General features: G+C 44.7%; 1 pseudogene; it reads right to left on the bottom strand.

Annotated features, from left to right (window-relative positions):
• Positions 1-12,439: 12,439 nt before the first annotated feature.
• On the bottom strand, positions 12,440-12,557 carry LOC136662858 (5S ribosomal RNA; annotated as a pseudogene).
• Between the last annotated feature and the right edge of the window lie 10,310 nt (positions 12,558-22,867).

Here is a 22,867-nt window from a genome sequence, read left to right on the forward strand (position 1 = left end):
CTGAGCTGCAGAACTCATTCCCTGATCTGTTTGTCTGAGCATGAAGCACATGTGGGGCTCCTGCAAGCGGAGTGAGCACCAAGGTTTGTAGGCATGGCCCAATTTGCCCTTCCTCACCTCATTTTCCTCCCCTTCCCCCACTCAATCAGATCATCCCATTCACCCCACCCCAGCTTTTCAGTCATGCTTATCTGAGGATTGAATAGGTAATAGGCAGGGAGCTCTGCCTAAGAATATAAGAACAACCCCACTGGATCAGGCCATAGGCCCATCTAGTCCAGCTTCCTGCATCTCACAGTGGCCCACGAAATGCCCCCAGGGAGCACACCAGATAACAAGAGACCTACATCCTGGTGCCCTCCCAACCTTCCCTACCTTTCCCTTTCAACTTTCCCACACTATAATAATCCCAGATGGTGGGATTGTGCTGACTGTATTGGCCAGTTGGGGGGGTGAAGTTGTGCCCAGAGCAATTTCTCCTTCCACCCCTTCCCAGGGACTGATAGGAGGTGCTCTTAGAGGTCTCTAAGAGAACCCCATTGGCTGCTATGGGACTTGCAGCAGCCACAGGATAGAGCAGTTGGGCTTCTGAGGGCATGATTTCTCAGCATGTGCCTGGGTGTAAACTCTGATGCCAACTCTGCCTGCAAGTTTCTCTAGCATCTCTGACCAGGATTTCCCTGCACTATCTGCAAAGGAATCAAAAAGCAATGTCTCGCAGGAGGCTCAACACCCCACAACAGATCGACAGTCTTAGAACATATGCATTCTTTACTTGGCCCTAGATTTGAACTTGGGCTCCCCACACTTCTCCACAGTTCCCAAATTTGTTTGCCTTCTACTGGTGCAGGGCAGGGTCTACTGGCACACCCAGCCTTCCCTCCACTAAGTACAGCATCTATGAAAAACTGGCAAATGACACACAATTCTGCACACACTCCAAACAAAGCATACAAATGATTGAAATGATTTGTGAGAGACATTCAAGCACAAGAGGAGCAATTTCATTCAGTTCGTATGAAATACATGTGATTGTGGGACAAGGCCAGTCAGTTAATAATAGTGTCTGAAAGGTATCACTTTCAGAAGTGTTGTCACACCCAGACTTTTAAAAAAACTGAGCATAGCTCAGGTACCTGCTACCTGGGATCAAAGATATACACAAAGATTTTGTGTATGCTGAAATCAAATCTAATCAATCAATCAATCAATCAATCAATCAATCAATCAATCAATCAATCAAATGAGTTTTATGGTTGATAGACCATAACTTTTTACAGAATACAGATATTTTGGTATGGTTTTTTATTGCACTTAGCATTAAATTACCTTCCCAATGATGTATAACTTGATGGTATTATTCATACATACCAAAGTTTTCACAATTTTGGCCGCTAGTGTCAAGCTCAGTTTGTTAACTCTCCTAAAGCTTGTTACCTGGTTCAATTGCCACCCCCTTAGCTATGCCACTAAGGCTAGCTTTAGGGCAATTGGGCCCAATTAGGCCCCGCACCTTGAAGGGGCACCATGCAAGGGCGGAGAATGATCACCCACAGACAGGAGTTTGCAGGTAAGCTTCCATCCACAGGCCGGTGCGGCAAGTCCAACCCTGCAGCTCAAGAGCCCTCCTGTCTGCCCCTGGCTCTGATTGGCCTGAGACTGGGCATGCCAGAAGCAGGTGGCAGTGACACAACATTATCACATCACTGCCAACGTGCTGCACCTCGTGCCAAGTACCATCAGACTGGGCCTCCACTTGTCATTGTAAGTAGCAGGGTGTGCAGCGGAGAGGGGTGACACCCACCCCTGGGGTCCCACAAAAGATGTTGGAGCCCCTCAAAAAAATCTCAAATTGGGCTCTGCAGCACCTAAAGCTCTCCCTGTTGAAGGATGTTCGACAAGCAAGCGCCAGGTTTAATAATAATAATAATAATAATAATAATAATAATAATAATAATACAGGTATTTATATACCGCCTTTCTTAGTCTTTATTCAAGACTTTATTCAAGGCGGTTTAAATAGGCAGGCTTATTTAAATCCCCATAGGGATTTTTACAATTGAAAGAAGGCTCTATCTTTCAAGAGCCACAACAATTCAGATGTTTCGTTCTGATCTGGCCTTCATCCTCCCACGCTCAGAGCAGATGGAAATAGCTCGGCTTCAGCTTGTCAGCTGCTCCAAGGTCGCACGGTGCCGGTGGCCTCGAACTGGCGACCTTGTGGATGTTATCCTCAGGCAGACGGAGAGTCTACCCTCTAGACCAGACCTCCTGCCCAGGTTTGTGATCCTAGAAACTATTACAGAGTCAGACTTAAGCTAAAGTATGGGCACTGGACCACAGACACAACTGCCCAGAGCATCGTGTCATCTGGATCTAGTGCCCAGAAGAGCTGCGCTGTGGTGGAAAGGTAAGAGCCGTACATGCAGGGGAAGGCTTTCCCAGTGCACAGAGGTCTCCAGTTTGGGACCACTGTTCTGGAGGAGTAAATTAATATAGCTTTATTTATTTATTTATTTTCAGAATTTATATCCCGCCTTTCCACTCCAGAAAAGAGCACTCAAGGCGGCTAATTTATGAACTGTTCCATTTGTTGGCTTTCCTTCCCTCTTTCTGAAACACAATTAATATTTTTGGCCCATGTTGATGATTTGTTATTCCATTTTGACGAATCGGTTCGACCTCCTGATCTGCAGCCTCAGATCATGTGCAGCTGTAGCCCTCAGCTATGAAAACAGAACCATAGCCAAGACATTCACGTTCATCCTTGCTAGTGTTTAGCACATTCTCTCTATCTCTCTGTGGCAGATTGCAGTATGGGTTTATTTTTGAGAGGAAACAAAGGAGCATGGGAAGTGGAGCAATGGAGGGTGTCAGAAAGGCTAAAAAAATAACTTTGGGATAATGATGCACTAAGATGCAAGATTATCTTTTGAATATGTATAGTAGTTCTAAGATGAGAACCACCTGCTAGAAATCTCATTTCTGTTAGGGAAGCAGAAATGGTAAACTAGTGAGTAATTAGTCTTTGATTCAATGTACTTGGGTAAGTGTCCCTTTTCTCTCTTGCAGGATTTAAAATATTACAACATATTTGGAAGGGCAGTATTCGGCTTGGAGCAGATTCACCACGGCTGGCATTTGCGCAAAAGCAAATTTTGCAGCTCCTTTCAACATTCTCACTCAGGGGAGATGTCCGAGGGAAGACAAGACAAAGCCCTAGGCTGCCACTACTAGATTTCACCTAAAGTAAAATTCAAAGTGAATGTGGTGGAGAGTGGCTTTCTCTAACACAACAACCCCTTGAAGAGTTTTGAGGAAACCGAAAAGAATTCCAGTAAGCACATTCCTCCAGGGAGTTTTTTCACAGTTTTTCTCATCCTTGGAGAAAGCGGAGATGACTCACAGAATCAGCAATAGAACATAAATGTTTTGATTCAGTGGATTACCACATGCGGAATAGCTGATCCAACCCAGAAACCAATACTGGGTAAGAGGCTCATTTAATTTTTTTCTTACTAAATCTTTACGCTGCCTTTTATGCTTGGAGGCTTTCAAAGTAGTTTACAGAAGTTGAATGCAGTCTAAATCAGGGGTGTCAAATTTGTTGCATACGGAGGGCTGAAGTTAGCATTCATGGTGCCTGCTGAGGGCTGGAAGTGATGTCATTAAGCAAGAAGCAACATTATGTAGAAAGTGATGTTAAGTAAACAATGGACAGAAATAAGCACTTTGTTCTCACACAGAAACTCATTAGCTGCAAATGAAAAAAAGATTAAATGCGCAAATCATGTTTTCAAGATACGGAAAAGTCCAATTATCAAGTTGGAAAAGCCCAGTTATAACAGGGGCTGGATAAACTGCATCCTACCTTATATACACACCCTTGGTCTAAATATAACCCGGGGGGGGGGAATAGCAGCACTCAGGGAATGATCTAAATGCATGTTGTCCATGGAAATACATTTCACATCTCCAGTAGAGAACAGCCCTCTCCTCCTGCTCCATCACCACACATGAAATAATCACACAGCACATGGATGGGAGTGAGATTACATGGGCTGGCTCCACTCCTAACGTGCAGCCACTGGCTTCACCCTTTGAAAACAGAGTGGAACAAAACAACAAGTCCTATTTTCATACCAAGATATACCGTATTTTTCGCTCTATGAGACGCACCTGACCATAAGACGCACCTAGTTTTTAGAGGAGGAAAACAGGAAAAAAAATATTCTGAACCGAATAGTGTAATAAAATATGTCTCTCCGCTGCTCTGTTTCCATGCTCCTTAGCATATTTTACTACCTCTAGTTTAAAAGGAATTTTATATGCTAGCCTTTTCTGCTTTATCATCCTTGCACTGGTAGAATGAGGTACTGTAGTATTTTTCTGCAAGTGCATTGTCACTAAGCATTACATTTGCATTGCCATTGAGCGCCTGCATTTGCATTTCAATTTGCATTTGCATTACCATTGCATTTGCATTTGCATTACCATTGAGCACAGGCAGGACCCTGGTCAGGGGCAGAAGCACCTGCCAAGGAGGCTCTGCTGCCCTGAGAACGCCTGCAGCTTTGCAGTATTCGATCCATAAGACGCACACACTTCCCCCCCCCACACTTTTTGGGGGGGAAAAAGTGCGTCTTATGGAGCGAAAAATACGGTAGATGCAAAGTTGTACAGTGGCTTCGTCCACCACTGTGCCAAAGAACACATGAGCCCTCTGGACTGCTTAAGCATAGAATTATTCTCACCAGCTCCAATTTCTATTTGCAAAAAGATGTGAGAGGAATGAAAAATAGAGATTCTCCCTCTGGATATCTGTGCCAATTCCTGCCCTTGGAGTATAAAGAAGCCTGATGGAAGTTGCCAAGAAGGTTCAATATCAATAAAATGAACTCTCCACAAATTTCCTAATGAGAAGAGAATGAGTCCTTACAGCTCCAGTTAACTTGAGTGCATATCGGAGCTTGGGGAAATAGCGCTTTTAATAGTGCACTCCTTGAATAACCAACCATTGCATCTCATCGTTACGGATGTGCCTTCCTCTTTCTTTCAATACAGCAAAAATGGCAGGCTCCATTCCCGCTACGGGCCCAGAACTCCCAACTCATCTGGTTAGAATTAAGTGTCTCAATTAAAGGTTTGATTTACATTTAATAAGAAAGCTATTCCAAGTCAAACCAAATATCAATTGTGTAGAATCTCATTATTGAAGTTCTACACCTGTCAGAACCACACAATTTTTCTTTTTAAAAAGCAAAGTAGTTAACCTCAAATAAGTGGCCTTTTAATAATTAATTAGTATTTAATTAATAGACAATAACAGTTGCCACTTGATGCATCTCCTCTGCAGGCTTAATCCAGCTCTTCACTACCTTTTCATTAACTGCTTGAATGACTGCAAATGTACTGCTTCATGGAGCAGAACACTTCTCATACCATCTCACAGTCTTAGCAGGACAGTGTGGTGTTGCATGCAGAAGGGAGAACTAGGAATACAGGGCTCCTCTGTCTGCTTTGCTTCACCTGCCCAGAATTGGGCTCAAGACCAACAATCGGGCAAGGTCAAGATTCACCTAGGAAATATTTCTAGAGGCAAGGCACATGCCTGATCTTGTCTGATCTTGGAAGCTAAGCAGGATCAGGCCTGGTTAGTACTTGGATGGGAGACCGCTTGGGAATACCTGGTGCTGTAGGCTTATACCATAGCCTTTCGAGACTGAAGGTTGCCAACCAAGGGAATTACAAAATTGAACAGGATCTAGTTCAGGTCAATAATCAGAAAGGCTAGGATATGATGAACCCCTTAAGACCTTAACTTGTTTCATACAGATCAGTGTTTCTCAAAATGTGGGTCGGGACCCACTAAGTGGGTCGCAAGCCAATTTCAGGTGGGTCCCCATTCTTTCCAATGTTTAATTAAGCTCTCATCGCCTCTGGAGGATGTTCCGAGGACCCATCCCTCCAAAGACCTTTAAATGTTACTCCAAGTGTCCTTCTAAGGCTTCCCGAAGGCCTTAGAAGGCATTTTGAGGCCCGTGGAAGATGCATTCAGCCTCAATGGGCCTCAGAACACCCTCCGGAGACAACCAGAGCACAGCTCTGGTAGACTCCGGAGGGCCCGTGTCAGGCCATTTGGGACGTGCGGATGATCAAATCCATGTGTCCCAAATCCACAGGTGCCATGGGCAGCCTGTACACATTGCATGGGAATAGGCCTTATTGAAGAGACTAGGACTTACTTATGAGTAGACATGCATAACGCTACACTTTAAGATATGAACATTGCAAATGCCCATTAGGCCATTAAATTACAAAAATGCTTGTCCAACAAAACATGTCAGGGGGAAAAAATGGAAGGACCAATTTAAATCCTAACTAATTTAGTCAGGGGAAAAATTTTATAATATTGGACACACAGAATTGCTGTTTAAGGTGGATAGCACTGACACAAGGCACCTGCAAGGGTTATTTGAGTCATGGGTGTCCACCCGTGTCTTTTTTTTAAATAATAAAGCAAATTACATATTGGGGAAAAAAGCTCAAATTAATAAAAGGACATTCAATAAAATAAGATTTTAAAAAGGGGGAAGAGACTAAGCCAATCTATTCTTCTTTGAGTAATGTTATAAAAGTCAATAAAAGAAAGCCACATTAAATAAAAGTTAGCCCTCCTACATCATATTAAAAATGCATAACATTCCTACTGGTTTTGAATAAAAAAATGCATATGTCCACATCAGACTGCAGATAGTTCCTCAACATGGCACCTCTGACATATGCTTCTCAATGATATCTTGCCATCAGAACAAATGACTGGCTGTTTTGCCAGTCTGAGAAAATTACTCTGAAATCAAACATATTGCGCTTGCTCTAAATTCATTGAATGTTACTTACACCGCAAAGCTGAATATTTACTGTGCAGAGTTTCAATTTATTACATAGATAAATTTACCCAATTACATCAGCTGTAGGGCTATTTCCCATCATGCATTTCAATGGTTTACTCATTACATAGTCTACGTCAATGTGCGTCAGACATTAGAAGGGCATAATTGGTACCTAGTGGCTAGCTTGCCAGGTATTGGGAAGGATCCTTCGATCCTTCTTGGAAACCAAGAAGCCCTAATTCAGAAAGACTACTGATAATTAAGATACACAAAAGAGATGTATGAAGCACCTGCTCTGCATACAGAAGGTCTCAGGTTCAGTCCCTGGCATTGTCCAGCAAATGCTGGGGGGAGAGAGCTCTCTGGAGAGCTTGCTGGCAGTGTAAGCAAAACTGACCTTGATGAGCCAATCACACAGTTCAGTATAAGGCAGTTTCCTATGATATGGAAGAATCAAATTGAACACATGCTTAAAAATTACTTACTTTTGGTACCAGGGGTGGTGGTGGAGTGCATGCAAATTTCACAGCACTGGTTTAGTTACATCTATGTACTCTGTGCAAATCTCATTGCTCATAATTACTTAGAAGCTAAATTCCTCTCTTTGTCCATTACTCCTCACAAGGATTTGCCCAGTAGAGTGAAACAGGTAGCTTTGGGGGGCGGGGGGGGGGCGGAATAATCCCAGTGCAAGATACATCATCTGCAATACTCTTGCTCAGAGCATGGGGGAATTCGAAAGTCAGGCTGCTGGGAGCACAGCTATGCAAAGGAACAGATTCTCCCAGGCATAGTTACTTTTTAAAATGCAAGGCCACCACTCAGGACTACTGACAGCTAATGACTGAAAAGAACCATTGGACTAATCGAAAAGGGAGATATGATAACAAGAAATGGCTCTGAACAGTATGAGAATGCTTTTAATGGCAACAGGCAAGGAGAATCTCAGCTGGGCAGGGAAGCACAGCTTGGACAGACCAGCTGCCCTGTCAGTCAGACAGAGCATTGGGTCGGTTGGGTGGGTGAGCAAAAGAGACACAGAATGCAGGGTTTAGGAATAGGAGAGTTTCTACTTGTACCTACTGCCCAGAGCAGGGGTGCCCAAACCCCGGTGCTGGGGCCACTTGCGGCCCTCGAGACCTCTCAATGTGGCCTTCAGGGAGACCCCCGTCTTCAATGAGCCTCTGGCCCTCCAGTTTGTTGGAGCGCACACTGGCCCGATACAACTGCTCTCAGCATGAGGGTGACTGTTTGACCTCTCGCGTGAGCTGTGGGATGAGGGCTCCCTCCACTGCTTGCTGTTTCAAGCCTGTGAAGCAGCAGTGGCAGCAAAGGAAAGGCCAGCCTTGCTTTTTGCAAGGCCTTTTATAGGCCTTGAGCTATTGCAAGACCTTCATTCGTTCACATAAGTTCATCTTTAATATATACATTTACGTAAACTTATGTAAATTTATTCAAATTTTAAATGTAAATTAATTCTTTTTTTTTACCCGGCCCCCAACACAGTGTCAGAGAAACGATGTGGCCCTCCTGCCAAAAACTTTGGACACCCCTAGCCCAGAGCATTGACTTCTATTTGTTAACAGTGGGTTTCTGCCAAGGATATGTGATCATTCTAGAACTGCTGCCACATTGTAAGGAATGGGGGGAAAAAAGTTAAGGTGTGCAAGGAGTGTCAGGGTGCAAGGAACAGTTAAGAACAAGGAAAGTTTAGCGGCAGTTCTCAGACTTTTTTTTAACCCCTTGGCATCTAGGGTTGCCAGTGGCCACAGAACCCATTCTTCATGATGCTGAACACCCAGCATGACAGGGAAAGAATAGAGAAGGAAGAAAAAGATGCTTTATTGTGCAGAGTGGGGTGAAGAGAGAAAAGAGGAATAAAGTAAAACACCTCCTTATGGGGCCACAGCAACAGGGGGAGGGAGTGAAGGACAGACCCCCCCCCAGCCCACTGTCTCTGAGAGAAGAAAAAGAGCTATGAAATATGGGATGCCCATCTTATATCCACATGCCCCTCCCAGTACTAGCCCTATACAGATCAGCTTCCCCAGTGGCGTAGCTAAGGGGGTGCAGGGGGTAGCAGTTGCACCGGGCATCAAGCTTTAGGGGAGCAACAAGCTGAGCTTGACACTAGTGGCCAAAATTGTGAAAATCTTGGAATGTATGAATAATACCATCATGTTATATATCATTGGAAAGGTAATTTAATGCAGAATGCAATGAAATAAAGTGCATTGGAATATCCATATTCTATCAAAAGTTATGGCCAGTTAACCATAAAATGAAAATACAACTGCCTTATGGAACCAAAAGAGGATTTTCTTAACTCAAAACGGACCTATGAAACTGATTGTTCTGAGAGGCAATGACATGTTATTATGTTATTGACATGTTGCAATGACATGTCATCATGATACAGCATGAAACCAATAAGATGTTAATATGAGTCAGTCATGTCCATCTATCATAATACAGTTATCCTTGCTAACTGGGTAAAAATGCACTTTTTCAAGTGATGCTCCTCTTATATTTATCAGGGGGAGAATAAACGCCTTTCTTTACCCCAGCATAGTGTCTCTAACCAATAAGGGGCACACTTTTTATTTATTTACTTAATTAAATTTGATTTTTTTTCATGGGGAGGGGGGCTACAAATCTTCTTTGATCCCAGGAAGCAGATAGATACCTTAGGCTATGCCTCTGACTGAGGGGAGGTAGCAGAACAAGTGGTTGGCAAGCGACTGGGGGGAGGAGGTGGGTTCCACCAAATTTTCACTTTTAAAAAAGCCTGGGCGTGATGTCACTTCCTGTTGTGACATCACTTCGGAGGCAACATTTTGAGCTTGGCACCGGGCTACACGATCATTAGCTATGCCACTGAGCTTCCCCCCCTTTTTGCCGTCCCTTCCACAAACTGGGCAAAAAATACCTTCTAAAGACAATGCACTGCAAGTAAAATGTATTTGCATAAGGTCATTTATTTGAATAATTTTTTTTTGCAGAGGTTTAGGTGTCACTGAGGTCTCCTTCCTTAGGAATGTGTGGGCTTTGGGGGTCATATTTGAGAGTCCACCTCTGATCATCACCAGTCTCAAGTAACCACCTGGGCCAATGCCAGGAACCAGAGGATGACATTATCAGTGCCCTTCTGATTTATGCAAATTCTTTCTCAGTTTTCCTAATAAGAAATCAGCTCCTGTCATCATCTGTATTTCTTATTCTGAGCCACAACACTAAAACACTTGGCGGTGATTACAAATAGCAAAGTTATTTTTTGTGCCAAGTCTACAGCATTGAAACTTAATAGCATGGTGTAATAGAACCCCACGCTGATGTGTGGCATATTTAATATCCATCTTTCTTAGAAATAACAGTGTTCTGAAATTAGAAAGGACTTTAGCAACGAAATAATTAATGTAGATAACCATCATAAATGCCACAAATGGAAGAAATACAGATGGTAGTGAACCATGATTGCTAATACTCTAACCTGTTGTGACAGAACTTTAAAAATTGAAACTCTGTCCCCCAGAGGCCAGTGAATGGAGGCTTAGGCAGACAGAAAAGAGAGCTCCTTTCTAATTAAATTGCTCTCTCTCATTACCCGTCTCCCCAGTTGGTCACACACACTCTGTTACGTGAGCATCCAAGTTTTGTGAAGCCTACTAACACAGCAGCAGACTAATCATCACTGCATTGGATTTTTTACTCCTGCCCCTAGCTGTGGATTTTGAATGCCACACTGCCAAGCCACTGCAGTGCTAGAGAGGGAGGCCGTTTCAAGTCTAGGGGCTGGGGTTGGAGGTGCAATTCATAGCAAGAACTAAAAACTTGGTTCTTGTATAGCAAACACACACACACTCACAATAACAGGCATGGACATCATGTGTTTCATTCACAATATCTTTATTTACCTGGGACAGACTCCCCTGCAACCTACATTATGTTAAGCATGTGCTTAATTATGATATATGTGTTTTTCCTTCACTCATAAAAACCTAAGAACAGCCCCGCTGGATCAGGCCATAGGCCCATCAGCTTCCTGTATCTCACAGCGGTCCATCAAATGCCCCAGGGAGCACACCAGATAACAAGAGACCTCATCCTGGTGCCCTCCCTTGCATTGGCATTCTGACAGCCCATTTCTAAAATCAGGAGGCTGCACATACACATCATGGCTTGTAACCTGTGATGGATTTTTCCATCGCTCAATAGCAGCTCAGTCATCTACCCCAAACATTACTTTTATTTTTCACATTTTATATACTGTCCTTCCTCCAAGGAGATCAGGGTGGTGTATATGGTTCTTCTGCTCATTTTGTCCTCATACCAATCCTGTGAGAGGTGTGTGTGTGTGTGTGTGTGTGTGTGTGTGTGTGTGTGAGAGAGAGAGAGAGAGAGAGAGAGAGAGAGAGAGAGAGAGAGGCTGAAGTTCACCCTGAAAGCTTTGTGGCTGAGCAGGGATTTGAACCTGCATCTTCCAGGTTTAAGATGAAGTCCCAAATCACTACCCCATTATGAATTGCAGGGTGGGGAGGATAACTCAAGGTTGATTTGGACAATAGCAGGCACTTCTCTGACTTAAACCTCCCTCAGTGTATCACTGGAAGAACCATCCTCAAATTTGCTTCACATTTCACTTCAGTCTGAGTTCCAGTGACAACTCTGTTTAAGGTGCATCACCCAAACCATTGTTCAATGGATCCCACTGGCAATGTGTTCTTCATCTCCCTGGTAGTGAGGCAGGGGACAACCTTAGAACCAGCTTGCATCACCTACTCCACACATTGCTCTTCATATCTTTAGAACCAGCAGGATTGAAAGAAGAGCAATTCTACCGTTGATCTTCCCATGCAGCGTGTTACGGAGCTCGACACCTCGGACAGAGTGAAATGCCAGCAGCACTAGGAGCCAAATCCATTAACACGCTGGATGCTTGGATGAGTCCTTAAGCTTCATTTCCCTCTTACTGTTTTTGCCTGGGTGGGCTGTGTGGGTGTTGAGTCAAAGGAGGAATTTCTGCCTCAGTGATATTCCCTCTACGTTTGTAGGATGATTTTCATGCAGAAAAACTTGCAACCAAAAGAGATCGGCGCATTGTTCACAGGCCATTTTAGTCAACAAGGAAGCATAGATACCTCTGGGGTGTTGATCAGCCAATGTATTTTTAAGAGTTTCATTACAATAAGAAATTTAAAGGGGGGGACACTCATGGAAATGTTGAAATATGGGACACATCAAATTATCTCAAATACCTAAGGTTACCCACTGCGATTCAGCTGTTTATCACATCAGTGGGGCAAAGTTGGGAGAGCATAAACGGTATACCCTCCAATAATTTATCAAGGAAGACAGGAATATGCTTTTAAACACCTCTGTTCAAATTCTGAGGCCTGTTTTGTCTCCTCCATTTCTGCATATTGCTACCTGTCTGTAAGCCTCAAGCAGGTGTAAGTCCCTCCTGGAGGACTCGGTGATGGCAGCAGAGTTTGGTTTCACCAACTTGCTTTGGTTGGCAACCTTCAGTCTCGAAAGACTATGGTATAAGCCTACAGCACCCGGTATTCCCAGGCGGTCTCCCATCCAAGTACTAACCAGGCCCGACCCTGCTTAGCTTCCAAGATCAGACGAGATCGGGCATGCGCAGGGTAACAGTTAATATGCTGTATTCATTTATTCTGCAGTTGCTCAGTCTCCAACTGATTTAAACTCAAGGGCAGAGGGCAATTATTCTTCAGAACAAGGATGTTTTAGAAAAGGGTTATCAGCAGTTCAAGACATCCCTCAGTAGTTACAGTGCCCACTGCATGGTGCCTTAGTTTTCAGGTACAAGCATTACCTACATGTACACTAGAGCAGCGGTTCTCATACTGTGGGCCTGGGACCCACTAGGTGGGTCACGAGCTAATTGCAGGTGGGTCATGTAGCACCTAACTCAGCCACCACTGAAAATACAGGGTACAGAGCTGTGGGGCTGACTGGGATCCTGGTGGGAGAGAGGCATGGTGACTTGCTCTGAATAGGCGGGAATACGAGATGCTGGAAAGGGGGGAGGGGAAAAGGGTATCATGCTACCTCATGACACCACCCTCATGCATCACTTGAGAATGGAGGCAGGGTACTCCGTGCCAGAATGCCAACCCAGGCCAAAAACTTCCTGCCTGACAGCTTTAACCTTCTCTTGGATATTAACTTCCTCTGTCCAGAAGTCTGGAGGGGCAGAACATACATTCTGAAGTGGTACAAGCCTAGGAGGGCTGTATCATATGATTCCTCTGAAAATATGATTAGGTAAGCCTTCACTGGATACGGTCAAGACAATCTGACCGTGGGTCGGGACCCACTAGTTGGGTCGTGTGGCAACTAGCTCAGCTGCCACAGAAAATATATGGTACAGAGGTAGAGGGTACAATGCTGGGCAGGGTGGGCTCTGGTGGGAGAGAGGCATAGTGCTTCGCCCTGGGAAGGTGGTATGCTGGAAAGGAGAGAGAAGGGGTGTGGTTGGAGAAGGATCTATGTCTGATTCAGCTTTGAATTCTGAGCTGAAATGTTTGAATTCCAAGCTATGCAAAATGACAGCACGGGCACTCTGTGTAATGGAACCTTTAGCTGATAGTGGCTTAGGTTAGAAGCCTAATTTGATGTCACTTCTGGCCATGATATCATGTTCAGGTTGATGACACCACTTCCGGTTGTCTTTCTAAAAAGTGGGCCCCGGTGCTAAAACATTTGAGAACTACTGGACTAGAGCCAAAAAAAGTATAGAAATTTAACGGGAGAGGAAACACTGAAGAATGGCAATGGTCACAACACTCCTGAATGGAATGCTAAGGTGGCATGCTCAAATGGCAAAAAATAGGGACAGTGATTTAACAGATATACCCCAAAATAGAGACCGCTGCTGATAAGTAGGGACAGCTGGAGCATATGCCAGGGGCTTATTGCAACCACAGTATAGCCATGGAATATCTAGTAACATGATGTTAATTATTTAAATACAGCCTTGGAAAACAGATCGTGAATCCCTAATTATCTTTACAGCCCCTTTATTATCCTACACTGCAATTTGACTTTAACAAAATAATGCTTTGCATGATAGTTTTGCAAAACTATAACGTTCAGAGTCCCAAGGTAGACCACATCAGTCCCTTCCTTCCCCCACCTTGCCTTTTTCTATGCAGACGCACAATTAACCCCCTTGGAATTCTTTTCAGTGTAGAGTAGGTTACCCATTGCCAGGATAAGTAGGCAGGTTTTGCCCTGGCAGAAACATTGGGGAGTAGTCTTGAGAACTGGTGCAGCACAATGAGCTGCCAAATCTCAAAGGTTTGAGAGCGCAAGTGCAAGTCTTCCTTCAACTGCAGCACACTGAGACAACAAGGGGGTGTGGAAGAGAAGGAAAACACTCTCCTGGCTCCGAGTTACCATCAAAGGTTTTCCTGGGATTCTGCCTGCAGCACACTGGGGAAATGAAGGGAGGGAGAGACCCTCCTGCTCCACACCCTTTTGCCACTGCTGCTGTCATCTCACCAGAATTGGTTAAGTACAGGGGAAGGAAAATCATGCAGCCAACTTCTCTGGGTGGAGGAGAATTTCAGAGGCTGAAGATCTTACCTCTCCTTTGAAGTGGGCTTCTTTCTTCACAATCACAAATTTTACAGAATGCGCCAGCATCTGTACCATAAAACCATGTTCCACAACAGTACCATGTCCCAAAACAGTACGTTTTGCATACCTTGAATGTACCTGTGCATTCTTTTCTAAGATTACACTGAATTTCCCAATAACCTACACACTGAGTAATTCTATGCTAGTCTGCCACCTTTTCAAGCCATTTCTGACCTTGTTGCATATATGCAACAAGGACCAAATGTGTATACCTGAGGGCTGAGCAGAAATGGGTTAATCTGAAAAATCCTGCTTTTAGTTTACCTTCCTTTTAGGGAAGTCATTCCTTCCCTAGATAATTATGGATACCCTTCTCTGATCTCACAGCTCCTTAGACACCGCAGCCTAATCCTGACCTGAATTATTTCCTGATTCTGAACTTTTTTTAAGCAGCATGTAATTAATCTGTGGCATTCCTTGCCACAGTATGTGGTGATGACACCTGGCCTGGATGCCTTTAAAAGTGGATTGGACAAGCCATGAAGTGTCTATGCAACCTTTTTGGTTCTAGAACAGGGGTGCCCAAACCCTGGCCCGGGGGCCACTTGCGGCCCTCAGGAACTCACAATCCAGCCCACGGGGAGCCCCCAGTCTCCAATGAGCATCTGGCCCTCCGAAGACTTGCTGGAGCCCATGCTGGCCTGACGCAACTGCTCTCAGTGTGAAGATGACTGTTTGACCTCTTGCATGAGCTGTGGGACAGGTGTTCTCTCCACTGCTTGCTGTTTCAGGTCTGTGATGCAGCAGTGGCAGTGAAGAAAAGGCTAGCCTTGCTTTGTGCAAGGACTTTTATAGGCCTTGAGCTATTGCAAGACCTTCATTCATTCATACAAGTTCCATCTCTAATATATTCATTTATGTAAATTTATTCACATTTAAAATGTAAATTAATTCGGCCCCCGACACAGTGTCAGAGAGATGATGTGGCCCTCCTGCCAAAAAGTTTGGACACCCCTGTTCTAGAAGTAGGCTCTCTCTGAATGCCAGATTCAAAGGAGTACAGGACACAGATATCTTGTCTTGGGTACTCCCTTGGGCATCTGGTGGACCACTCTGAGACATAGGAAGCTAGACTAGATGAGTCTTTAGTTTGCTCCAGCAGGGTTCTTTTTATGTTCTTATGTTTGTTTGTTTTTTTAAGTCTGGGTCTACTGTATGTATTTCTGATATGGGCTGTATTAATGATCAGAACTAAAGAGTTTTTGAATATAATCTTCAATCTAAATGTGTGTATTAATTTGTGTGTTCATTTTTAATCTTTTCTTCAATTGCGGCTGTCTAGCCGAGGTCCTTAAGAATGGGTGGCCTGGGCATCAAACTGCATAAAAAGCACACGTCCGCTGCATTAAACGTTTTCCTAACTCTGCTTGGTTTATGAAATCTGACAAGAGCAAAGAGTAAACTTGGCATGCTTGCAAACAAGGGGGTAGTCTATGGGCAGAAGTCATCTCTGCCTTCATTTTCCAGGAGACTGGGTTAAATTTATCAAGCTTTTCCCCTTCAAGACAAAGTGGAACAGGAGGGAGGGAGGAGGAAAAAGATACACAGCTGGGCACCACAGTCAGAATCTTTAGTTTTTTTTAAAGTAATGCTGAGTGAGCTGTTTTTCATTTCTGCATCTCCCAGGTGGGGTGAAGCTCTTAGATAAGAACCTCTAAAGAGAAGAAACAAGATCCATTTAACCCTCTTTCATGGAAATCAAGAAATAGCATTTCTTAAGCATTCAAAGCAAGATGGCAAAACAAGATCGCCGAATGTCCATCCACAGGAAAAAAAAAACACAAAGAACAAATACACCTAAACAAAAACCACAAAGAGAAAGAGAGTGATTTTCATCATAATTCATTTGTCTAATGGATGAGATCTGAAATGAGTTAAGAAGCAGATGGGAACCCTGAAGGTACACTGGTTTGTCGCTTCCTATAAGGTATCTCTCCAAGAAACCACTGCACAGCTTAGGTCTTCCTGCCTGGAAACAGAAGATTAAAGAACAAAGGTTTTGTTTTTTTTTTGCTAGTTTCTCTTGGCCACAGATACTCTGTTCATCAGGGTGTTCTTAGCCCTCTCCTAATATGGCTTCCCCCAAAACTGCCTTTGTTGCTTCTTCTACAACAGGGGTGTCCAAACCCCGGCCCGGGGGCCACTTGCGGCCCTCAGGGGCTCCCATTCTGGCCCTGAGGGAGCCCCCAGTCTCCAATGAGCCTCTGGCCCTCCAGAGACTTGCTGGAGCCTGTGCTGGCCCATTGCAACTGCTCTCAGCATGAGGATGACTGTTCAAACTCTCACCTGAGCTGGGGGGCTAGGGCTCCCTCCACTCCTTGCTGTTTCACATCTGTGATTCAGCAGTGGCAGAGAAGGAAAAGTTTGCCTTGCTTTGTGCAAGGCCTTTTATAGGCCTTGAGCTACTGCAAGATCTTCATTCATTCATATGTTCCATCTCTAATAAATTTATTTAAGTAAATTTATTCAAATTTTAAATGTAAATTAATTCTTTTTTCCCCCCCAGTCCTTGACACAGTGTCAGAGGGATGATGTGGCCCTCCTGCCAAAATGTTTGGACACCCCTGTTCTACGACATCTCCCTGGTCCTTGTTAAATTATTTCTACATAGCAAAGGGGCAAGAATGGGACTAGCCAAGGGTTATTTATCCTGCCAGCACAATGTCACTGAGTTCAGGAAGCTTGCACCAGGCATGACATCTTGTGATGTATGGGTTAGAACATCGGGATGCTGAGAATGCCATGAAGTATTAATCTCAAGGAGACACTACTGAACCCAAGACAGACTTAACATCCATAAGGAGAGATCAAAGGTATGATATCTCTGACACAGCACACTATCAGAAGTGATCGTAAAGAAAACAAAGGGGTCATTTTAGTGCCTGGCGTACTCAGTGAAATGGCTTCAAGACCTAGGATGGGAGCAAACAGGCATTTTTCACAGACCAGACCAAACACACATGTGGGACTTCTGGGCTTTTCTCTACAGCTTCTTGCAAGTCACCAATAAATGAAGCATTAAGTATGTCACATCTGTTTCCATATATAACTTACAAGTTTCCCCTAGGTATTTTTAGAAAGACGTCCCAAGGGTTTTCAGCCAGCCAAAGACCAACACACAAACAACAATATTTCTAAGGACAGAATGACAGTGCTGAGAGCCAGTGTGCCAGCAGGAAGGCCAGAGCATTCTCACGCATGATGGCCCATGGACCAGGTAAGTCCAGCGCCAGGTAAGTCCAGAGGGGTGGAATGGGGAGGTGATGCACAGACTGGGCCTTAGAGGTGGTGGGGTCAGCGGCAACAGTGTAGCACACCGTGTCCCATCTGATCTGCCTGCATGAACCAACTTGGACTAACACAGGTCTGAGTTTACCAACAGCGGCTGACAAGGCTTACCCCGGGGCTGCGGTTCCCAAACTGTGCATCACAGCGCCTTGGGGGCATCGTAAGGTACTCCCTGGGTTGCTGTGGGCCACCAGCAAGCTGAAGGCCTTCTGCAGCCTTCTGAGGCAAACTTCTGGTTTAGCACTAAACCAGAAGTTTGCTTCAGAAGGCTCTGGCAAGCCTTCTAAAGTGCAAGGAGGCTATGCGCGATTCCTGCGTGGTTCAGAAGGCCTGCCACAGCCTTCTAAAAGAGTGCGGCAGTGTCCCACATCACACTACGATTGCAGTGCGCAGAGGCACTGTAGGACGCTGCCCTGGGGCAAGGGGACACATATTAACCAACACACAAGTTTGTTAAACCTCTAGTCTGCCTTCTGTCTGCTGTATTCATCTACTTTACAACTCCCCACCTTTCACCGATTTAAAAGTCAGAAGGGTATATTCATCACCTTTTCAGACCAAATCATACATTGGCCTAATTAAGAATGAAATCCTTGACCTAACTCAGGGAAGCTCAAACTTTCAACTTTAGGGATGCTGGACCTTTAACAAGTGTATAGAAGAGAGAATTTCAGCAGGTGCAGCTTGTCATCTGTGGGATGACAAGTTGCACCTGCTGAAATTCTTCTATACACTTGTTAAAGGTCCAGCATCCCTAAAGTTGAAAGTTTGAGCACCCCTGACCTAACTACTCAAAAGTTAAGTCCCACTGATATCAATGGGACATATTCCCAAGTATGTGCGTACAGGACTGCAGCCTAAATTATAATTATGCCTCTCTTCAGCCAGGGAAGGCTCTCAAAGTTGCCTACAATTTAAATGAGTATGATCAAGGTGTGTTTCCTAGTAAACAGAAAAAGTTGCATGTTGGGTGCAGAGGTCTGGATGAAAAGGTCAGAAATTAGAGCCAGGACTTGACAGCCAGGGTGGTGGAGTGTTTCTGGAGTGGGCATTTGACCAGGAAGCTCCAGGTTTAAATCCCCGTTCAGCCATGAAGCTTCCTGGGTAACCTCATCTACCTCACAGGGTTGCTGAAAAGGAAGAAATTAGGAAAGGAACCATACATACCACCCCGAGTTCCTTGGAGGAAGGGAAGTATAAAAATATGAATGAATGAATGAGCTTAAGAGGGAGAAATCTGAGGTGAGGGGTGAGAGACACTGGGAACAAGAATCAGAGAGAAGACATATACATGACCAGGAACTTCACAGGAGAAAGCCTATGGGACAATCCTAATCAACTTTCCAGTGTTGATGCAGCCATGCCAATGGAGTGCATGCTGTATCCTGCAGTCACGAAGGCCACCTCAAGGAAAGTTTGTTCCCTCACCTTGGCGCTGCATTGTGACTGTACTGGTGCTGGAAAGTTGGAAAGGATTGGGTCCTATATCAGTGTTAAATAACCCATATGGAATAGCCAGTCAAATAACAAGCCATGGTGTAGGCCTCAGGTTTCCATAAATAATCCTCAGAAAAGGCTGAACTCTCTGGAAAGATTAAGCCTTGCGTCAGCTTCCATGTGCCAATGGAGAAGTGGGGGCTCATCCCTGACTGCTCCTGCACACAGTCACAGGTCCTCAAGACTAAGGCTGTGCAGGGGAAGGCATTGATATTCAGTGATTCTGCTCCCATCATTAATATTCTTAGAAGGCTCTCTGTAACACATTTATACAAAGCTACATGAGCTGTTTCTACATTTGCTTTCAATTTAAATAATGGCTTCAGCCAAGTCTTTGATGTGCTGTTTACTTTAATTACCGTGCTACCCCTATCTGTGTCTTGACACCATGTCACTGAATATTGTATGAATGTTCTCCACTCGACAAGCTTTTCCCACCATGCGTTAACTCCATGCATCCCACCCCACCTCTCACAGCCTGCTTAGACTCATTCCCTTTCACTCTCATCCCTAACTTTTCAGGTGGTTGCTGTCAATGAGATGTGGCATTTAGCTGAAATTATCCTCCCATGGTGATTGCAAGGGGATAAATAAACTAGTAAGCAGCTGTTTACCAAGCTGGCTCAGAAAGCTGACATTTGCTAAATAAGGGGACTAACTGATAGAAAGGCAGCTCCTTTCCTAGAGCGCACAAGCTCACTCACTGTAGGCTATCCAGCTTGCAGACTGGTGAAAACCGCTTACATTTGGCTAATGCGTATAAGGACGTGGCTAGAAAATGGGCAGAACCATTCATCATCATGATTTATATCCAAATGCCCAACATCATTACGGGCACCGCGTGCCTGTGAAAGGAAGGCTACGTTGCAGGGAATCTTGGGAGTTACGAGCATCTCTGTATGCTCTGCGCACATTACCACCACTTAGCTTTATGAACGGTGCTTCCTGAATGTGTAAATCGCGTCACACGTACAATCTGGATGCAGACTTTTCAACAACTCTGTAAGGCGGTGGTTCCCAAACTTATGTCACCTGGTTTGTGAAGCCCCTGCAACCTCTTCTTCTCAGTTTTTTTAGTCAGGAGCTGCTAGCTTGGATGTAGAGAAATCACGTGAGATTTCACTAGATCCAAGACGGTGATGCCCAAATCTCACGAGATTTTGTGAGGACCAAGACAGTGGCACCCAAATCTTATGAGATTTCGGCATAGTCATCTCGGATCTTGTAAGATTTCATGAGATCCAAGATGGCAGAGTCTGGGAGAACAGCAAGGAGGGCCATTTGGGGCATCCTGAGGTATCCCCATGAGTGCACTGCAACACCTAAACTGTTGCAATGCACACTTTGGGATCCTCTGTTGTAATCATTATCATTCTCCATACATTGAAATTGTGGGGCTGAGACTGAGTGATTTTCTCCATGATCATCCAATGAGCTCAAGGCAGAGAGGTGAAATGAAGTCCTGATGCTTCAGTCTCTCATGCTTCAATCCTAGGCATACATACGTGGGAGTACCTCTCAAGGAACACACTGGGGCTTACTTTTAAGTAGACATGCCTAGAATTGCACCACTAGCCATTGTACTACACCAATTCTCATTTATGTTGCACACACTCACTACTGAAGGATACCTGCCAGGGATGTGTATCTGCAGGTGGAGAGGAGAGGAATGCTCTTCTCGCAAGAGCATTCTCCGTGTAGAGCTGACACTGAAGTTTTAAAAAAGTGAAATGCAATGCAAATTGCAAGGCTCCTCCCAAGAAGGGATACCTGATCACCGTCAAGGGAAGCCAACTGATTTTTCTGTTAAAACAAATGAAATTACTGCACAGCCCTGTCTCTAAATGCAGTGTTTTATATCTTTGTGCAGCTAAAAAAAAAGATACAATTGGGAAACCAAATGTGATAGGAGCCCAAGCTTTCCTTTGCCCCTGGTGACTCCAGTTGTTGATGATGATGACTATTCTTACGCATTCAGCTCTATACAGGTGAATCCTTGGTGTCTTCAAGGGATCCGTTCTCAGACCCCAGTGGGCCTGGGATGCATCCAGTGCAAGTTTGGGGCCAAAAACAGTGCAGCCCAAGGCTAGGGGAAGCCTTTCCCCTTACCCCATGTCACACTGCAGCAGCCCCAATGGGTCTACTTCGACCTGTGACACCTCATGAGCCTGGAGCCGTATCATGCAACCAGGGAACGGGGTCCGGACCTGGCATAACTACCAGGTTCTGGCACTGCCTCCTGCTCCCCGCTTGCCCCCAGGAACACCCACCACCCGCCCTTCCCCGCCTCCCTTCCGCCTCCTCCCTGCCCTTCCCACAGCACCCTGCGTTGGCTGAGCTAGGACAACGCAACTCACCCTTTCTCTGGGGACCACATTGAGGCAGGGAGGCCAGCGCACTTCCGTGCACAGGCCCATCTCCCTGGAAAGGGACCTGAGCCAGCCCAAGCATGGGTTTGGACTGTACCCTTAACCACACAGAACCTTGTAGATTACTACTTGTAACTTACAAGTTAAGCGCTACTCATTAGTAAAGGTGGTAATAACACAGTAGGAAAGACCCTTCCTCATCCTTTGCTTTAATTCTGCAGGATTCCACTGTTAGCTAAATTCTCTGCTGCTCGGTGAAAAAAGGTGATGAAAATATTTATGCCAACATAAGTGTAAAACCTTTCAAGATCCCTGTTGAGTTCAGTGCTACAAGGCGCCCAGAACTAAATCTCTAGAAACCCTGATCTCTTCTTGAAAATGCCAAACTGATTTGTGGCATGTTGCGGTGAAACTAACAGAGGGAAATTCCAGAGGAAGGAGAGACATCCTAAAGGCCACAGACCAAAGTGAGCGGATGACAAAGCAGGAAAGAGATAATAAGGAAGGGAAAAGTGACAGGAACATTTTACTGAGCCATTAAGTGCTCCTTGCCAAAATATCTCAGGCTTGTTACAGCTGAGGCTTTGCTCAAATTTAATGCAGGCATCAGGCACAGAACTGGTAAAAAAAAGATCAATAAGACAACAAAGCTGAAGACTAAAAAGTCTCATGGGATGGATGGAATCATGCTGCATTTCAGGTAATATTTACTAAAGGGAATTAGAGAGACCAGAGTTCTGGAAAATACAGGCAGCTGTCAGATGGCAAGGGGAGAGCAGTATGTACAACACTTAAATGACTTGGAGTTATTAAAGCTTCAGAAGTAAGTTCTTTGGGCAGGTCTCACTCCCAATCCATTACTTCTAAGGTCAAAGGAAGTTGATACAGAGGTGGTGTGTTGCAGGACCCCTAGCAAAGGGTTCCACTTCCATGCAAAGGGGGAAAAACAGCTTGTATATTGATCAAGCAACATTTGATCCTTGGTGGTGGCAGCCTGTTGTTTGCAGACCTCATCTTTTCCTTGGAAAAAGCCAGTACTGCAAATTCTGCTCAGACAATTCATTACTATAGGCAGGTGCTCTAGAAACAGAGCCACAGAACCAGGAAGGGATTTTCAGTTGTTTTCAACGGTGGTGCTCCAAATTCCCACGG

Source organism: Tiliqua scincoides, chromosome 11 (assembly GCF_035046505.1).
Source record: "Tiliqua scincoides isolate rTilSci1 chromosome 11, rTilSci1.hap2, whole genome shotgun sequence".
NCBI classification, from domain to species: domain Eukaryota; kingdom Metazoa; phylum Chordata; class Lepidosauria; order Squamata; family Scincidae; genus Tiliqua; species Tiliqua scincoides.